This window comes from Lotus japonicus, chromosome 5 (assembly GCF_012489685.1).
Source record: "Lotus japonicus ecotype B-129 chromosome 5, LjGifu_v1.2".
Lineage (NCBI taxonomy): Eukaryota > Viridiplantae > Streptophyta > Magnoliopsida > Fabales > Fabaceae > Lotus > Lotus japonicus.
The window spans coordinates 28413420-28433451 of NC_080045.1; positions in this window are offsets into that span (position 1 = coordinate 28413420).

Genomic DNA, 20032 nt, shown 5'->3' on the forward strand with positions numbered 1-20032 from the left:
AAAAAAATAAATACAATAGAACCATCAGAGAATGAGGCCAACATATAGCTTTGAGTGGAGAAATTCCTCTCTAATGACAAAAAGTGTCTTGTTGTACCACAATAAGTTGAAGCTCATCATATTCTTCCACTGATTGTGATGGAAGTTCGTAGAGCTCAACTAAATGTGGGTGTTTAGGGTTTAGGGTTTAGGGTTTAGAGTAGGACAAAAGGATAAATAGGTGAACGTAAAGCTTTTGAGATAACATAAATTTAAAATAGATGTTATTAATCCATTGAATGTCGTATGAGTAAATAGAGCTCAACTAAAATTACTACAAATGAAGAATTGTAACGAAATAAATACAGTAGAACCAAAGGAGAATAAGGCCAACATACAGCTCTTGAGTGGAGAAATTCCCCTCTAATGACAAAAAGTGTCTTGTTGTACCACAATTAGGTTGAGCTCATCATATTCCTCCTCTGATTGTGATGGAATTCGTAGAGCTCAACTAAATGTGGGTGTTTAGGGTTTAGGGTTTAGAGTAGGACAGAAGGATAAATAGGTGAACGTAAGCTTTTGAGATAACATAAATTTAAAATAGATGTTATAATCAATGTATGTGGTATGAGTAAATAGAGCTCAACTAAAACTTACTACAAATGAAGAATTGTAATGAAATAAATACAGAAGAACCAAAGGAGAATGAGGCCAACATATTGCTCTTGAGTGGAGAAATTCCCTCTAATGACAAAAAGTGTCTTGTTGTAACACAATAAGGTTGAGCTCATCATATTCCTCCACTGATTGTGATGGAAGTTCGTAGAGCTCAACTAAATGTGGGTGTTTAGGGTTTAGGGTTTAGGGTTTAGGGTTTTAGAGTAGGACAAAAGGATAAATAGGTGAACGTAAAGCTTTTGAGATAACATAAATTTAAAATAGATGTTATTAATCCATTGTATGTGGTATGAGTAAATAGAGCTCAACTAAAACTTACTACAAATGTTGAATTGTAACGAAATAAATACAGTAGAACCAAAGGAGAATGAGGCCAACATATAGCTTTTGAGTGGAGAAATTCCTCTCTAATGACTAAAAGTGTCTTGTTGTACCATAATAAGTTTAAGCACATGATATTCGTCCACCGAATGTGATGCAAGTTCGTAGAGCTCAACTAAATGTGGGTGTTTAGGGTTTAGGGTAGGACAAAAGGATAAAGAGGCAAACATATAGCTTTTGAGAGGACATCAATTTAAAATCGATGTTATTAATCCATTGTATGTGATATAAGTTCGTAGAGCTCAACTAAAACTTACTACAAATGGAGAATTGTAAAAAAATAAATACAATAGAACCATCAGAGAATGAGGCCAACATATAGCTTTTGAGTGGAGAAATTCCTCTCTAATGACAAAAAGTGTCTTGTTGTACCACAATAAGGTTGAGCTCATCATATTCTTCCACTGATTGTGACGGAAGTTCGTAGAGCTCAACTAAATGTGGGTGTTTAGGGTTTAGGGTTTAGGGTTTAGAGTAGGACAAAAGGATAAATAGGTGAACGTAAAGCTTTTGAGATAACATAAATTTAACATAGATGTTATTAATCCATTGAATGTCGTATGAGTAAATAGAGCTCAACTAAAACTTACTACAAATGAAGAATTGTAACGAAATAAATACAGTAGAACCAAAGGAGAATGAGGCCAACATATAGCTTTTTGAGTGGAGAAATTCCTCTCTAATGACAAAAAGTGTCTTGTTAAACCACAATAAGTTTAAGCTCATGATATTCGTCCACCGAATGTGATGCAAGTTCGTAGAGCTCAACTAAATGTGGATGTTTAGGGTTTAGGGTTTAGGGTTTAGAGTAGGACAAAAGGATAAATAGGTGAACGTAAAGCTTTTGAGATAACATAAATTTAAAATAGATGTTATTAATCCATTGAATGTCGTATGAGTAAATAGAGCTCAACTAAAACTTACTACAAATGAAGAATTGTAACAAAATAAAAACAGTAGAACCAAAGGAGAATGAGGCCAACATATAGCTTTTGAGTGGAGAAATTCCTCTCTAATGACAAAAAGTGTCTTGTTAAACCACAATAAGTTTAAGCTCATGATATTCGTCCACCGAATGTGATGCAAGTTCGTAGAGCTCAACTAAATGTGGGTGTTTAGGGTTTAGGGTTTAGAGTAGGACAAAAGGATAAATAGGTGAACGTAAAGCTTTTGAGATAACATAAATTTAAAATAGATGTTATTAATCCATTGAATGTCGTATGAGTAAATAGAGCTCAACTAAAACTTACTACAAATGAAGAATTGTAACGAAATAAATACAGTAGAACCAAAGGAGAATGAGGCCAACATATAGCTCTTGAGTGGAGAAATTCCCCTCTAATGACAAAAAGTGTCTTGTTGTACCACAATAAGGTTGAGCTCATCATATTCCTCCACTGATTGTGATGGAAGTTCGTAGAGCTCAACTAAATGTGGGTGATTAGGGTTTAGGGTTTAGGGTTTAGGGTTTAGGGTTTAGGGTTTAGAGTAGGTGATACGCCCCAAGTTGATGCAAGGGCTGAAATGGATCGTCTAGGATTGATCTTGGATGATGAGAACTCTGAAATGTGAGAAAGAAGAAGAAGAATTTCGTGATAGAAGGGAAATGGACAGAAAAGAGGGGAAGTTTTAGTGAAATGGAAGATGAAGACTTCACACAAAGGTGGTGGCAAACCCTTGATAAGCCTAATTCTTGAATCACTCAAGAACTATGAGAATCACTCTCACAAATCTGAATCACTCAGAAAAAAATACTAATTTATTCATAATCTGTCTATTACATTGAAGGAGTGGTCCTTATAAAGAAGAAGGAAATTCAGCCTAGTTACAAAAAAATGATGAGGTGTAATTTCTCTAGAAGAATCCTAGGCTAGGAGTTACAAATTAAAAGAGGAAGATCGTGATATGCTTCAGCCCTGAACGTGTTTTTAGTGGCTGATTGCTTCATGTAAACTCCCTTTCTTGATTGTTATTCTGACCAGGGAACATAGCATTCAATGCTCTTTATGCACTTAATTTCCTTGTCTTTGTAACTCCATTCTTGCCTTTGAAAGCTCTTCAATCCTTTTACTTTGCTGATGTAACTCCTCCATTCAGAACTTATTGAAATTCAAACACATTCAAAGAGTTTTAAGAAAGGAATGGATCCCTCCCTTTAAGCCCTTCATGCGCCACATGCAAACACACACCACTTGAAGTGGATTAAACACACTAAAATAAAATTCAGCTACATAATGCATTTGGATCCAACTTATTCAATTGGTCCTTTGCATTTTTATTGAAATAAAATAAAACAAAACATCACATGGCAGCCCCTATGCGTGGGCTGGCTCTTCTTCTTGGGCCTGAATGATCATCATGATTTTTGGTTCCATCTCTTCTACCACTTTGTCTTCAAGAATGGTTGCCACTACTTGCTGAAGAGTCTCTTTGGCCTTTTTAGCTCTAGCCCTTGTCATTGGTCCTCCAAGTCCTTTTAGTGCTCCATGACCCTTGTCCTTGTCCTTGTCCTCATCATTCCCTCCCTCTTGAAAAGGATTTGACCTCAAATCAAATTCTCCGCCATCTGCATCAAAGAGAGATAAATCAGAGACATTAAAGGTTGAGCTGATGTTATACTCACCTGGAAGCTCTATTTTGTAGGCATTGTTATTGATTCTCTCAAGCACTTGAAAAGGTCCATCCCCTCTAGGTTGGAGTTTGGATTTCCTTTGTTCTGGAAACCTTTCCTTCCTCATGTGCACCCAAACCCAATCTCCGGGTTGGAACACCACCTCCTTTCTTCCCTTGTTAGCTTGCCTAGCATAACTCTCATTCTTTCTCTCAATTTGAGCCTTCACACGCTCATGCATCTTCTTGACATATTCAGCTTTGCCCTGTCCTTCCTTGTGCTTGAAAACAGAAATGTTAGGCATAGGCAACAAATCAAGAGGAGTCAAAGGGTTAAATCCATACACTACTTCAAATGGAGAGCAATTGGTAGTGCTATGGACAGCCCTATTGTAAGCAAATTCAACATGAGGCAAACACGCCTCCCAAGCCTTTAAATTGGCCTTAAGGACAGTCCTAAGCAAAGTGCCTAGGGTCCTATTAACCACCTCAGTTTGCCCATCAGTTTGTGGGTGGCAAGTGGTAGAGAACAAAAGTTTGGTGCCTAACTTCCCCCATAAAGTCCTCCAGAAGTGACTTAGGAACTTGGTGTCCCTATCACTAACTATGCTTCTAGGCATCTCATGAAGTCTTACAACTTCTTTAAAGAACAAATCAGCAACGTGACAAGCATCATCAGCTTTCCTGCAAGGAATAAAGTGAGCCATTTTTGAAAACCTATCAACAACCACAAAAATGGAATCCTTACCATTCTTTGTTCTAGGGAGGCCTAAAACAAAGTCCATAGACAAGTCAACCCAAGGGTATTCAGGGATTGGCAAAGAAGTATACAAACCATGTGGCATCACCTTAGACTTAGCCTTCTTGCAAACAATGCAATGTTCACAAAACTTGATCACATCATGTTTCATTTTGGGCCAATAGAAATGTTCCTGTAAAGTTTCTAGAGTCTTTTGGACTCCAAAATGACCCATTAATCCCCCAGCATGGGATTCTTTAACAAGCAGTTCTCTAATGGAACTTTTAGGCACACACAACTTGTTTTCCTTAAATAAAAATCCATTGTGCCTATAAAATCCATTTTGAGAAACTTTCTCACAAGCCACAAAAATTTCAGCAAAGTTATCATCTTTTTCATACATTTCTTTCACATGTTCAAGTCCTAGCAATTTAGTCTCTAACATGGAAAGCAACACGTGTCTCCTGGATAAAGCATCAGCCACAATGTTACTTTTCCCTTTTTTGTGTTTTATGACATAGGGAAATTGTTCCAAAAATTCAACCCATTTGGCATGCCTTTTGTTCAACTTACCTTGCCCCTTCAAGTATTTCAGCGACTCATGATCACTCTGAATCACGAATTCCTTGGGCAAAAGATAATGCTGCCAAGTCTTCAAAGCTCTCACCAAAGCATACAATTCCTTATCATAAGTAGAATAGTTAAGGGCAGCTCCGCTTAACTTTTCACTAAAATAAGCAATTGGGTGGCCTTCTTGAAGCAACACAGCACCAATACCTACATTTGAAGCATCACATTCAAGTTCAAAAGATTTAGCAAAGTTAGGTAAAGCAAGTATAGGTGCATGGGTAAGCTTATGCTTTAGGGCAGCAAAGGCCTCTTCTTGATTCTTTCCCCAATGAAAACCCACATTCTTTTTCACCACTTCATTTAGGGGTGCTGCCAAGGTACTAAAGTCCTTTACAAACCTCCTGTAGAAACTGGCCAAGCCATGAAAACTTCTTACATCACCCACGGATTTAGGAGTGGGCCACTCTTGAATGGCTTTGATCTTTTCCTCATCAACCTGCACTCCTTTCGAACTCACAACAAAACCAAGAAACACAACATGGTCAGTGCAAAAAGTGCATTTCTCAAGATTGGCAAACAATTGTTCCTTTCTAAGCATACTCAAGACGGATCTTAAGTGCTCAACATGCAGCTCAAGAGTAGTGCTATAGACCAAAATATCATCAAAGTACACAACCACAAATTTCCCAATGAATTCCCTCAAAACATGGTTCATTAGTCTCATAAAAGTACTAGGTGCATTAGTTAAACCAAAAGGCATAACCAACCATTCATACAAACCATATTTAGTTTTGAAAGCAGTTTTCCATTCATCCCCTTCTTTAATCCTTATCTGATTGTAACCACTTTTCAAATCAATTTTAGAAAAATAACATGCTCCATGCAATTCATCAAGCAAATCATCAAGTCTAGGAATAGGGTGCCTATACTTAATGGTGATGTTATTCAAGGCTCTACAATCAGAGCACATTCTCCAAGTCCCATCTTTCTTTGGTACCAAAATCACCGGTACAGCACAAGGACTCATGCTATTTCTTACCCACCCTTTGTTCAAGAGTTCTTCCACTTGTCTTTGAATTTCAGTGGTTTCTTGTGGGTTGCTTCTATATGCTGGCCTATTAGGCAAAGAAGCTCCCGGAATGAGATCAATTTGATGCTCAATTCCTCTCAGTGGTGGTAGACCACTTGGAACACTTGTTGGAAACACATCCTCATAATCCTGCAAAAGAGATTTAACACTAGACGGCAGTTCAAAATTTTCAAAAGTGTTAGTGTTCAAAATCTGATTTTTGCAAAACATCAAGTATAGGATCTGTTTTGAAGCTATCATCCTTTTCACCTCTCTCTTTTTGATCAAACAAATTTCTTTTCTCTCAAGTATTTCACTCTTTTCTTTTTGCTCTCTCTCAAGTGTTTCACTCTTTTCTTTTTGCTTTCTCTCAAGTGTCTCACTCTTTTCTTTTCTCTCTTGTTCAATCTTTTCTCTCATTTTCTTTTGATCCTCACGCACCTCCCTAGGGCTCAAAGGTTTGAGCGTAATTTTCTGGCCATGATGTTGGAATGAGATCTTGTTGGTGCTGCCATTATGATCAGAGTTGGTGTCATATTGCCATGGTCTTCCCAACAGTATGTGACTAGCCTCCATGGGAACAACATCACAAAGAACCTTATCCCTGTATTTGCCAATGGAAAAGTCAACTTCAACTTGCTTACTTACTTGTATTTCTCCATAGTGGCTGAGCCATTGAAGTTTGTATGGCCAAGGATGTGGTTTTGTGACCAGGTTCAGCTTCTCCACCATTCTTTCACTAGCCACATTAGTACAGCTCCCGCCATCAACAATCATCAAGCAAATCTGCCCATTGACAGAACATCTTGTGTGAAAGATATTCTCTCTTTGGCTTTCTTTCTTTGGCTTTTGTTGGCTACCAAGCATTCTCCGGATCATCAACAGTTCACCATTCATGGCTGCCTCCTCTTCTTCTTCACTTTGTTCTCCTTCGGACTCACTGGTGTAGTCTCCATCATCCTTAAGAATCATGGTCTTTTTGGAGGCACATTCATAAGCATAATGTCCCATACCTTGGCATTTGAAGCACTTGACCTCTTTGCTCTTTTTGGATGGTTGTTCAAGAGGTTTTGAAGAAGCTGAAGCTTGTGGTTTGGTGGCTGGTTTGCTAAGGGTGCTCGGCCCTTCATCTTTCATTCTGTCTCTCCAAGATGAATTGGAATTGGTAGAACTCTTCCTTGCAAGCCCTTTCCTTTTGAGTTGTTGCTCAACTTTAGTGGCCTTGTGCAGCAATTCTTCCATGTCTACATATTCCTGAAGTTCTACAATATCTCTAACATCATTAGATAAACCATTAATAAATCGAATCATGGTTACCTCTTCATCCTCCTCAAGATTGGCTTGCAACATAAGCACCTCAAGTTCTTTGTAATACTCCTCAACACTCTTGCTGCCTTGGGTAAGTTTTTGAAGTTTAAATTTTACATCCCTAGCATGGCTTGAAGGGACATATCTTTTCCTCATGATTCGTTTCATTTCAGCCCATGTTTCCACCGCTGGCTCCTCATTTCTCAATCTCTCTTTTGCAAACTTATTCCACCAAACAAGAGCATAGTCTGAAAAGTGAGCAGCTGCAAGTTTCACCTTTTGGTCCTCCTCATAGTTGTTGCAAGCAAAGACATGCTCTATTTTGAGTTCCCACTCCAAGTATGCCTCTGGATCACTCTTTCCCTTAAAAGGAGGAATTTGGAATTTGACTCCCTCAATCCGAGCAGGTCTAGGATTTTCACGAATTCGTCGTGGCCTCCCGCCTTCACTGTCACTATTGTTCCGGTTCTCCATTTGATCCAGCCTTTCGTGGATCTCTTCAGTTTGCCTCCTCATTAAGTTTTCCAGATGTTGTGTAAGAGCCCGCATTTCGATGGTCGAAAGTTGCACTGCTGGTTGCTCCTCCTCTTCTCCTGACATCTTTGACAAATGAAAAGATTCAAGTAGAACAAACAAATGTTAGTGTTTACCTCACTTCTCTCGTGTTTCCCTCAAATTGGCTTTTCTATGATGTGCACTCTTGCCTTTTTCCACTCAAAAATTCTCACAATCTCTTGAGTAAATCAAAGTTAAGACACACAAAGAATTATGCCACCAAATTTGTGTAGAGTCACACAGATTAGAATAGACTTTAGAATATGAAACAAAAGAAGACAAGACAAATCACCACAGAAATGGAAAGGACTCAAAATATTTAGAGACTAAAGAAGAATTCAAGAACAAACAGAAAGAAGAAAATAAATTGGAATGCTAGCAACAAAATTACCTTGAACAATTGAATTTGGCTAATTAAACAAGAACCATTCAGCCTTTTTTTTTTTTTGAATTTTCGTTTTTTTTTTCGAATTTTCGTTTTGTAATTTGTTTTTGATTCTGAACAATTAACAAGGCTTAACTTTTGCAATGGTTCAGCCAAAAGAAACAAAAACTAAAATCAAGGAAACAAGAAATGACAAAGAGTTGCTAACCAAAATTCCAGATAAGAAAAGAAACCAAAATCCTAGAACCGGAGCTCTGATTACCAAATGATACGCCCCAAGTTGATGCAAGGGCTGAAATGGATCGTCTAGGATTGATCTTGGATGATGAGAACTCTGAAATGTGAGAAAGAAGAAGAAGAATTTCGTGATAGAAGGGAAATGGACAGAAAAGAGGGGAAGTTTTAGTGAAATGGAAGATGAAGACTTCACACAAAGGTGGTGGCAAACCCTTGATAAGCCTAATTCTTGAATCACTCAAGAACTATGAGAATCACTCTCACAAATCTGAATCACTCAGAAAAAAATACTAATTTATTCATAATCTGTCTATTACATTGAAGGAGTGGTCCTTATAAAGAAGAAGGAAATTCAGCCTAGTTACAAAAAAATGATGAGGTGTAATTTCTCTAGAAGAATCCTAGGCTAGGAGTTACAAATTAAAAGAGGAAGATCGTGATATGCTTCAGCCCTGAACGTGTTTTTAGTGGCTGATTGCTTCATGTAACTCCCTTTCTTGATTGTTATTCTGACCAGGGAACATAGCATTCAATGCTCTTTATGCACTTAATTTCCTTGTCTTTGTAACTCCATTCTTGCCTTTGAAAGCTCTTCAATCCTTTTACTTTGCTGATGTAACTCCTCCATTCAGAACTTATTGAAATTCAAACACATTCAAAGAGTTTTAAGAAAGGAATGGATCCCTCCCTTTAAGCCCTTCATGCGCCACATGCAAACACACACCACTTGAAGTGGATTAAACACACTAAAATAAAATTCAGCTACATAATGCATTTGGATCCAACTTATTCAATTGGTCCTTTGCATTTTTATTGAAATAAAATAAAACAAAACATCACATGGCAGCCCCTATGCGTGGGCTGGCTCTTCTTCTTGGGCCTGAATGATCATCATGATTTTTGGTTCCATCTCTTCTACCACTTTGTCTTCAAGAATGGTTGCCACTACTTGCTGAAGAGTCTCTTTGGCCTTTTTAGCTCTAGCCCTTGTCATTGGTCCTCCAAGTCCTTTTAGTGCTCCATGACCCTTGTCCTTGTCCTTGTCCTCATCAGTAGGACCAAAGGATAAATAGGTGAACGTAAAGCTTTTGAGATAACATAGATTTAAAATGGATGTTATTAATCCATTGTATGTGGTATGAGTAAATAGAGCTCAACTAAAACTTTCTACAAATGTTGAATTGTAACGAAATAAATACAGTAGAACCAAAGGAGAATGAGGCCAACATATAGCTTTTGAGTGGAGAAATTCCTCCCTAATGACTAAAAGTGTCTTGTTGTACCATAATAAGTTTAAGCACATGATATTCGTCCACCGAATGTGATGCAAGTTCGTAGAGCTCAACTAAATGTGGGTGTTTAGGGTTTAGGGTTTAGAGTAGGACAAAAGGATAAAGAGGCAAACATATAGCTTTTGAGAGGACATCAATTTAAAATCGATGTTATTAATCCATTGTATGTGATATAAGTTCGTAGAGCTCAACTAAAACTTACTACAAATGGAGAATTGTAAGAAAATAAATACAATAGAACCATCAGAGAATGAGGCCAACATATAGCTTTTGAGTGGAGAAATTCCTATCTAATGACAAAAAGTGTCTTGTTGTACCACAATAAGGTTGAGCTCATCATATTCTTCCACTGATTGTGATGGAAGTTCGTAGAGCTCAACTAAATGTGGGTGTTTAGGGTTTAGGGTTTAGGGTTTAGAGTAGGACAAAAGGATAAATAGGTGAACGTAAAGCTTTTAAGATAACATAAATTTAAAATAGATGTTATTAATCCATTGAATGTCGTATGAGTAAATAGAGCTCAACTAAAACTTACTACAAATGAAGAATTGTAACGAAATAAATACAGTAGAACCAAAGGAGAATGAGGCCAACATACAGCTCTTGAGTGGAGAAATTCCCCTCTAATGACAAAAAGTGTCTTGTTGTACCACAATTAGGTTGAGCTCATCATATTCCTCCTCTGATTGTGATGGAAGTTCGTAGAGCTCAACTAAATGTGGGTGTTTAGGGTTTAGGGTTTAGAGTAGGACAGAAGGATAAATAGGTGAACGTAAAGCTTTTGAGATAACATAAATTTAAAATAGATGTTATTAATCCAATGTATGTGGTATTTGTAAATAGAGCTCAACTAAAACTTACTACAAATGAAGAATTGTAACGAAATAAATGCAGTAGAACCAAAGGAGAATGAGGCCAACATATAGCTTTTGAGTGGAGAAATTCCTCTCTAATGACTAAAAGTGTCTTGTTGTACAACAATAAGTTTAAGCACATGATATTCGTCCACCGAATGTGATGCAAGTTCGTAGAGCTCAACTAAATGTGGGTGTTTAGGGTTTAGGGTTTAGGGTTTAGGGTTTAGAGTAGGACAAAAGGATAAATAGGTGAACGTAAAGCTTTTGAGAAAACATAAATTTAAAATAGATGTTTTTAATCCATTGAATGTCGTATGAGTAAATAGAGCTCAACTAAAACTTACTACAAATGAAGAATTGTAACGAAATAAATACAGTAGAACCAAAGGAGAATGAGGCCAACATATAGCTCTTGAGTGGAGAAATTCCCCTCTAATGACAAAAAGTGTCTTGTTGTACCACAATAAGGTTGAGCTCATCATATTCCTCCACTGATTGTGATGGAAGTTCGTAGAGCTCAACTAAATGTGGGTGTTTAGGGTTTAGGGTTTAGGGTTTAGGGTTTAGAGTAGGACAAAAGGATAAATAGGTGAACGTAAAGCTTTTGAGATAACATAAATTTAAAATAGATGTTATTAATCCATTGTATGTGGTATGAGTAAATAGAGCTCAACTAAAACTTACTACAAATGTTGAATTGTAACGAAATAAATACAGTAGAACCAAAGGAGAATGAGGCCAACATATAGCTTTTGAGTGGAGAAATTCCTCTCTAATGACTAAAAGTGTCTTGTTGTACCATAATAAGTTTAAGCACATGATATTCGTCCACCGAATGTGATGCAAGTTCGTAGAGCTCAACTAAATGTGGGTGTTTAGGGTTTAGGGTAGGACAAAAGGATAAAGAGGCAAACATATAGCTTTTGAGAGGACATCAATTTAAAATCGATGTTATTAATCCATTGTATGTGATATAAGTTCGTAGAGCTCAACTAAAACTTACTACAAATGGAGAATTGTAAAAAAATAAATACAATAGAACCATCAGAGAATGAGGCCAACATATAGCTTTTGAGTGGAGAAATTCCTCTCTAATGACAAAAAGTGTCTTGTTGTACCACAATAAGGTTGAGCTCATCATATTCTTCCACTGATTGTGACGGAAGTTCGCAGAGCTCAACTAAATGTGGGTGTTTAGGGTTTAGGGTTTAGGGTTTAGAGTAGGACAAAAGGATAAATAGGTGAACGTAAAGCTTTTGAGATAACATAAATTTAAAATAGATGTTATTAATCCATTGAATGTCGTATGAGTAAATAGAGCTCAACTAAAACTTACTACAAATGAAGAATTGTAACGAAATAAATACAGTAGAACCAAAGGAGAATGAGGCCAACATATAGCTTTTGAGTGGAGAAATTCCTCTCTAATGACAAAAAGTGTCTTGTTAAACCACAATAAGTTTAAGCTCATGATATTCGTCCACCGAATGTGATGCAAGTTCGTAGAGCTCAACTAAATGTGGATGTTTAGGGTTTAGGGTTTAGGGTTTAGGGTTTAGAGTAGGACAAAATGATAAATAGGTGAACGTAAAGCTTTTGAGATAACATAAATTTAAAATAGATGTTATTAATCCATTGAATGTCGTATGAGTAAATAGAGCTCAACTAAAACTTACTACAAATGAAGAATTGTAACAAAATAAAAACAGTAGAACCAAAGGAGAATGAGGCCAACATATAGCTTTTGAGTGGAGAAATTCCTCTCTAATGACAAAAAGTGTCTTGTTAAACCACAATAACTTTAAGCTCATGATATTCGTCCACCGAATGTGATGCAAGTTCGTAGAGCTCAACTAAATGTGGGTGTTTAGGGTTTAGGGTTTAGAGTAGGACAAAAGGATAAATAGGTGAACGTAAAGCTTTTGAGATAACATAAATTTAAAATAGATGTTATTAATCCATTGAATGTCGTATGAGTAAATAGAGCTCAACTAAAACTTACTACAAATGAAGAATTGTAACGAAATAAATACAGTAGAACCAAACGAGAATGAGGCCAACATATAGCTCTTGAGTGGAGAAATTCCCCTCTCATGACAAAAAGTGTCTTGTTGTACCACAATAAGGTTGAGCTCATCATATTCCTCCTCTGATTGTGATGGAAGTTCGTAGAGCTCAACTAAATGTGGGTGTTTAGGGTTTAGGGTTTAGAGTAGGACAGAAGGATAAATAGGTGAACGTAAAGCTTTTGAGATAACATAAATTTAAAATAGATGTTATTAATCCAATGTATGTGGTATGAGTAAATAGAGCTCAACTAAAACTTACTACAAATGAAGAATTGTAACGAAATAAATGCAGTAGAACCAAAGGAGAATGAGGCCAACATATAGCTTTTGAGTGGAGAAATTCCTCTCTAATGACTAAAAGTGTCTTGTTGTACCACAATAAGTTTAAGCACATGATATTCGTCCACCGAATGTGATGCAAGTTCGTAGAGCTCAACTAAATGTGGGTGTTTAGGGTTTAGGGTTTAGGGTTTAGGGTTTAGAGTAGGACAAAAGGATAAATAGGTGAACGTAAAGCTTTTGAGATAACATAAATTTAAAATAGATGTTATTAATCCATTGTATGTGGTATGAGTAAATAGAGCTCAACTAAAACTTACTACAAATGTTGAATTGTAACGAAATAAATACAGTAGAACCAAAGGAGAATGAGGCCAACATATAGCTTTTGAGTGGAGAAATTCCTCTCTAATGACTAAAAGTGTCTTGTTGTACCATAATAAGTTTAAGCACATGATATTCGTCCACCGAATGTGATGCAAATTCGTAGAGCTCAACTAAATGTGGGTGTTTAGGGTTTAGGGTAGGACAAAAGGATAAAGAGGCAAACATATAGCTTTTGAGAGGACATCAATTTAAAATCCATGTTATTAATCCATTGTATGTGATATAAGTTCGTAGAGCTCAACTAAAACTTACTACAAATGGAGAATTGTAAAAAAATAAATACAATAGAACCATCAGAGAATGAGGCCAACATATAGCTTTTAAGTGGAGAAATTCCTCTCTAATGACAAAAAGTGTCTTGTTGTACCACAATAAGGTTGAGCTCATCATATTCTTCCACTGATTGTGACGGAAGTTCGCAGAGCTCAACTAAATGTGGGTGTTTAGGGTTTAGGGTTTAGGGTTTAGAGTAGGACAAAAGGATAAATAGGTGAACGTAAAGCTTTTGAGATAACATAAATTTAAAATAGATGTTATTAATCCATTGAATGTCGTATGAGTAAATAGAGCTCAACTAAAACTTACTACAAATGAAGAATTGTAACAAAATAAAAACAGTAGAACCAAAGGAGAATGAGGCCAACATATAGCTTTTGAGTGGAGAAATTCCTCTCTAATGACAAAAAGTGTCTTGTTAAACCACAATAAGTTTAAGCTCATGATATTCGTCCACCGAATGTGATGCAAGTTCGTAGAGCTCAACTAAATGTGGGTGTTTAGGGTTTAGGGTTTAGAGTAGGACAAAAGGATAAATAGGTGAACGTAAAGCTTTTGAGATAACATAAATTTAAAATAGATGTTATTAATCCATTGAATGTCGTATGAGTAAATAGAGCTCAACTAAAACTTACTACAAATGAAGAATTGTAACGAAATAAATACAGTAGAACCAAAGGAGAATGAGGCCAACATATAGCTCTTGAGTGGAGAAATTCCCCTCTCATGACAAAAAGTGTCTTGTTGTACCACAATAAGGTTGAGCTCATCATATTCCTCCACTGATTGTGATGGAAGTTCGTAGAGCTCAACTAAATGTGGGTGTTTAGGGTTTAGGGTTTAGGGTTTATGGTTTAGGGTTTAGAGTAGGACAAAAGGATAAATAGGTGAACGTAAAGCTTTTGAGATAACATAAATTTAAAATAGATGTTATTAATCAATTGTATGTGGTATGAGTAAAAAGAGCTCAACTAAAACTTACTACAAATGTTGAATTGTAACGAAATAAATACAGTAGAACCAAAGGAGAATGAGGCCAACATATAGCTTTTGAGTGGAGAAATTCCTCTCTAATGACTAAAAGTGTCTTGTTGTACCATAATAAGTTTAAGCACATGATATTCGTCCACCGAATGTGATGCAAGTTCGTAGAGCTCAACTAAATGCGGGTGTTTAGGGTTTAGGGTAGGACAAAAGGATAAAGAGGCAAACATATAGCTTTTGAGAGGACATCAATTTAAAATCGATGTTATTAATCCATTGTAGGTGATATAAGTTCGTAGAGCTCAACTAAAACTTACTACAAATGGAGAATTGTAAAAGAATAAATACAATAGAACCATCAGAGAATGAGGCCAACATATAGCTTTTGAGTGGAGAAATTCCTCTCTAATGACAAAAAGTGTCTTGTTGTACCACAATAAGGTTGAGCTCATCATATTCTTCCTCTGATTGTGATGGAAGTTCGTAGAGCTCAACTAAATGTGGGTGTTTAGGGTTTAGGGTTTAGGGTTTAGAGTAGGACAAAAGGATAAATAGGTGAACGAAAAGCTTTTGAGATAACATAAATTTAAAATAGATGTTATTAATCCATTGAATGTCGTATGAGTAAATAGAGCTCAACTAAAACTTACTACAAATGAAGAATTGTAACGAAATAAATACAGTAGAACCAAAGGAGAATGAGGCCAACATACAGCTCTTGAGTGGAGAAATTCCCCTCTAATGACAAAAAGTGTCTTGTTGTACCACAATTATTAGGTTGAGCTCATCATATTCCTCCTCTGATTGTGATGGAAGTTCGTAGAGCTCAACTAAATGTGGGTGTTTAGGGTTTAGGGTTTAGAGTAGGACAGAAGGATAAATAGGTGAACGTAAAGCTTTTGAGATAACATAAATTTAAAATAGATGTTATTAATCCAATGTATGTGGTATGAGTAAATAGAGCTCAACTAAAACTTACTACAAATGAAGAATTGTAACGAAATAAATACAGTAGAACCAAAGGAGAATGAGGCCAACATATAGCTTTTGAGTGGAGAAATTCCTCTCTAATGACTAAAAGTGTCTTGTTGTACCACAATAAGTTTAAGCACATGATATTCGTCCACCGAATGTGATGCAAGTTCGTAGAGCTCAACTAAATGTGGGTGTTTAGGGTTTAGGGTTTAGGGTTCAGGGTTTAGGGTTTAGAGTAGGACAAAAGGATAAATAGGTGAACGTAAAGCTTTTGAGATAACATAAATTTAAAATAGATGTTATTAATCCATTGAATGTCGTATGAGTAAATAGAGCTCAACTAAAACTTACTACAAATGAAGAATTGTAACGAAATAAATACAGTAGAACCAAAGGAGAATGAGGCCAACATATAGCTCTTGAGTGGAGATATTCCCCTCTAATGACAAAAAGTGTCTTGTTGTACCACAATAAGGTTGAGCTCATCATATTCCTCCACTGATTGTGATGGAAGTTCGTAGAGCTCAACTAAATGTGGGTGTTTAGGGTTTAGGGTTTAGGGTTTAGGGTTTAGAGTAGGACAAAAGGTTAAATAGGTGAACGTAAAGCTTTTGAGATAACATAAATTTAAAATAGATGTTATTAATCCATTGTATGTGGTATGAGTAAATATGATACGCCCCAAGTTGATGCAAGGGCTGAAATGGATCGTCTAGGATTGATCTTGGATGATGAGAACTCTGAAATGTGAGAAAGAAGAAGAAGAATTTCGGGATAGAAGGGAAATGGACAGAAAAGAGGGGAAGTTTTAGTGAAATGGAAGATGAAGACTTCACACAATGGTGGTGGCAAACCCTTGATAAGCCTAATTCTTGAATCACTCAAGAACTATGAGAATCACTCTCACAAATCTGAATCACTCAGAAAAAAAATACTAATTCATTCATAATCTCCCAATTACAATGGGTTGAAATGCCTTTTATAGGAAAAGAAATCAGCCTAAAATAATTAAGTCTAATTTCTCTTAAGAGAATCCTATTCTGGAAGTTACACAAAATAAAAGAAAATTAAAGCTTTGTTCAGCCCCTTTATCCATGTACAATGGCTGAAGGCATCTTGTAACTCCCTTCTTGATTGTTCTTCATGGTTAGGGAACCAAGCATTCAATGCTCTTTATGCAATTAACTCTTTTGTCTTTGTAACTCCTTTTCTTGTCTTGATAGCCTTCATTCTTCTTGTCTATTGCTGAATCATATTCAGCTCTTTTTATCATTCAACCATTGATGATTTATTCCACACAAGCAAAGAGTATCAAGAGAGAGATGCCCCCCCCCCATTCAGCTCCATGCACCACACACACCACTTTCAAGTTATCAGATAATTCACCCCAAAAATACATACGAAAATTTAAAGAAAAAAATAGAAAATTTATGATTTGCTTATTTGGACTTCAATCTTCAAGTGACCCCCTTTGGTTCTCATCAAAATAGAGCTCAACTAAAACTTACTACAAATGTTGAATTGTAACGAAATAAATACAGTAGAACCAAAGGAGAATGAGGCCAACATATAGCCTTTGAGTGGAGAAATTCCTCTCTAATGACTAAAAGTGTCTTGTTGTACCATAATAAGTTTAAGCACATGATATTCGTCCACCGAATGTGATGCAAGTTCGTAGAGCTCAACTAAATGTGGGTGTTTAGGGTTTAGGGTTTAGGGATTAGAGTAGGACAAAAGGATAAATAGGTGAACGTAAAGCTTTTGAGATAACATAAATTTAAAATATATGTTATTAATCCATTGAATGTCGTATGAGTAAATAGAGCTCAACTAAAACTTACTACAAATGAAGAATTGTAACGAAATAAATACAGTAGAACCAAAGGAGAATGAGGCCAACATATAGCTTTTAAGTGGAGAAATTCCTCTCTAATGACAAAAAGTGTCTTGTTGTACCACAATAAGTTTAAGCTCATGATATTCGCCCACCGAATGTGATGCAAGTTCGTAGAGCTCAACTAAATGTGCGTGTTTAGTGTTTAGTGTTTAGGGTTTAGGGTTTAGAGTAGGACAAAAGGATAAATAGGTGAACGTAAAGCTTTTGAGATAACATAAATTTAAAATAGATGTTATTAATCCATTGAATGTCGTATGAGTAAATAGAGCTCAACTAAAACTTACTACAAATGAAGAATTGTAACGAAATAAATACAGTAGAACCAAAGGAGAATGAGGCCAACATACAGCTCTTGAGTGGAGAAATTCCCCTCTAATGACAAAAACTGTCTTGTTGTACCACAATTAGGTTGAGATCATCATATTCCTCCTCTGATTGTGATGGAAGTTCGTAGAGCTCAACTAAATGTGGGTGTATAGGGTTTAGGGTTTAGGGTTTAGGGTTTAGAGTAGGACAGAAGGATAAATAGGTGAACGTAAAGCTTTTGAGATAACATAAATTTAAAATAGATGTTATTAATCCATTGTATGTCGTATGAGTAAATAGAGCTCAACTAAAACTTACTACAAATGAAGAATTGTAACGAAATAAATACAGTAGAACCAAAGGAGAATGAGGCCAACATATAGCTTTTGAGTGGAGAAATTCCTCTCTAATGACAAAAAGTGTCTTGTTAAACCACAATAAGTTTAAGCTCATGATATTCGTCCACCGAATGTGATGCAAGTTCGTAGAGCTCAACTAAATGTGGGTGTTTAGGGTTTAGGGTTTAGGGTTTAGAGTAGGACAAATGGATAAATAGGTGAACGTAAAGCTTTTGAGATAACATAAATTTAAAATAGATGTTATTAATCCAATGTATGTGGTATGAGTAAATAGAGCTCAACTAAAACTTACTACAAATGAAGAATTGTAACGAAATAAATACAGTAGAACCAAAGGAGAATGAGGCCAACATATAGCTTTTGAGTGGAGAAATTCCTCTCTAATGACTAAAAGTGTCTTGTTGTACCACAATAAGTTTAAGCACATGATATTCGTCCACCGAATGTGATGCAAGTTCGTAGAGCTCAACTAAATATGGGTGTTTAGGGTTTAGGGTTTAGGGTTTAGGGTTTAGAGTAGGACAAAAGGATAAATAGGTGAACGTAAAGCTTTTGAGATAACATAAATTTAAAATAGATGTTATTAATCCATTGTATGTCGTATGAGTAAATAGAGCTCAACTAAAACTTACTACAAATGAAGAATTGTAACGAAATAAATACAGTAGAACCAAAGGAGAATGAGGCCAACATATAGCTTTTGAGTGGAGAAATTCCTCTCTAATGACAAAAAGTGTCTTGTTAAACCACAATAAGTTTAAGCTCATGATATTCGTCCACCGAATGTGATGCAAGTTCGTAGAGCTCAACTAAATGTGGATGTTTAGGGTTTAGTGTTTAGGGTTTAGAGTAGGACAAAAGGATAAATAGGTGAACGTAAAGCTTTTGAGATAACATAAATTTAAAATAGATGTTATTAATCCATTGAATGTCGTATGAGTAAATAGAGCTCAACTAAAACTTACTACAAATGAAGAATTGTAACGAAATAAATACAGTAGAACCAAAGGAGAATGAGGCCAACATATAGCTTTTGAGTGGAGAAATTCCTCTCTAATGACAAAAAGTGTCTTGTTGTTCCACAATAAGTTTAAGCTCATGATATTCGCCCACCGAATGTGATGCAAGTTCGTAGAGCTCAACTAAATGTGCGTGTTTAGTGTTTAGGGTTTAGGGTTTAGAGTAGGACAAAAGGATAAATAGTTGAACGTAAAGCTTTTGAGATAACATAAATTTAAAATAGATGTTATTAATCCATTGAATGTCGTATGAGTAAATAGAGCTCAACTAAAACTTACTACAAATGAAGAATTGTAACGAAATAAATACAGTAGAACCAAAGGAGAATGAGGCCAACATACAGCTCTTGAGTGGAGAAATTCGCCTCTAATGACAAAAAGTGTCTTGTTGTACCACAATTAGGTTGAGCTCATCATATTCCTCCTCTGTTTGTGATGGAAGTTCGTAGAGCTCAACTAAATGTGGGTGTTTAGGGTTTAGGGTTTAGGGTTTAGGGTTTAGAGTAGGACAGAAGGATAAATAGGTGAACGTAAAGCTTTTGAGATAACATAAATTTAAAATAGATGTTATTAATCCATTGTATGTCGTATGAGTAAATAGAGCTCAACTAAAACTTACTACAAATGAAGAATTGTAACGAAATAAATACAATTGAACCAAAGGAGAATGAGGCCAACATATAGCTTTTGAGTGGAGAAATTCCTCTCTAATGACAAAAAGTGTCTTGTTAAACCACAATAAGTTTAAGCTCATGATATTCGTCCACCGAATGTGATGCAAGTTCGTCGAGCTCAACTAAATGTGGGTGTTTAGTGTTTAG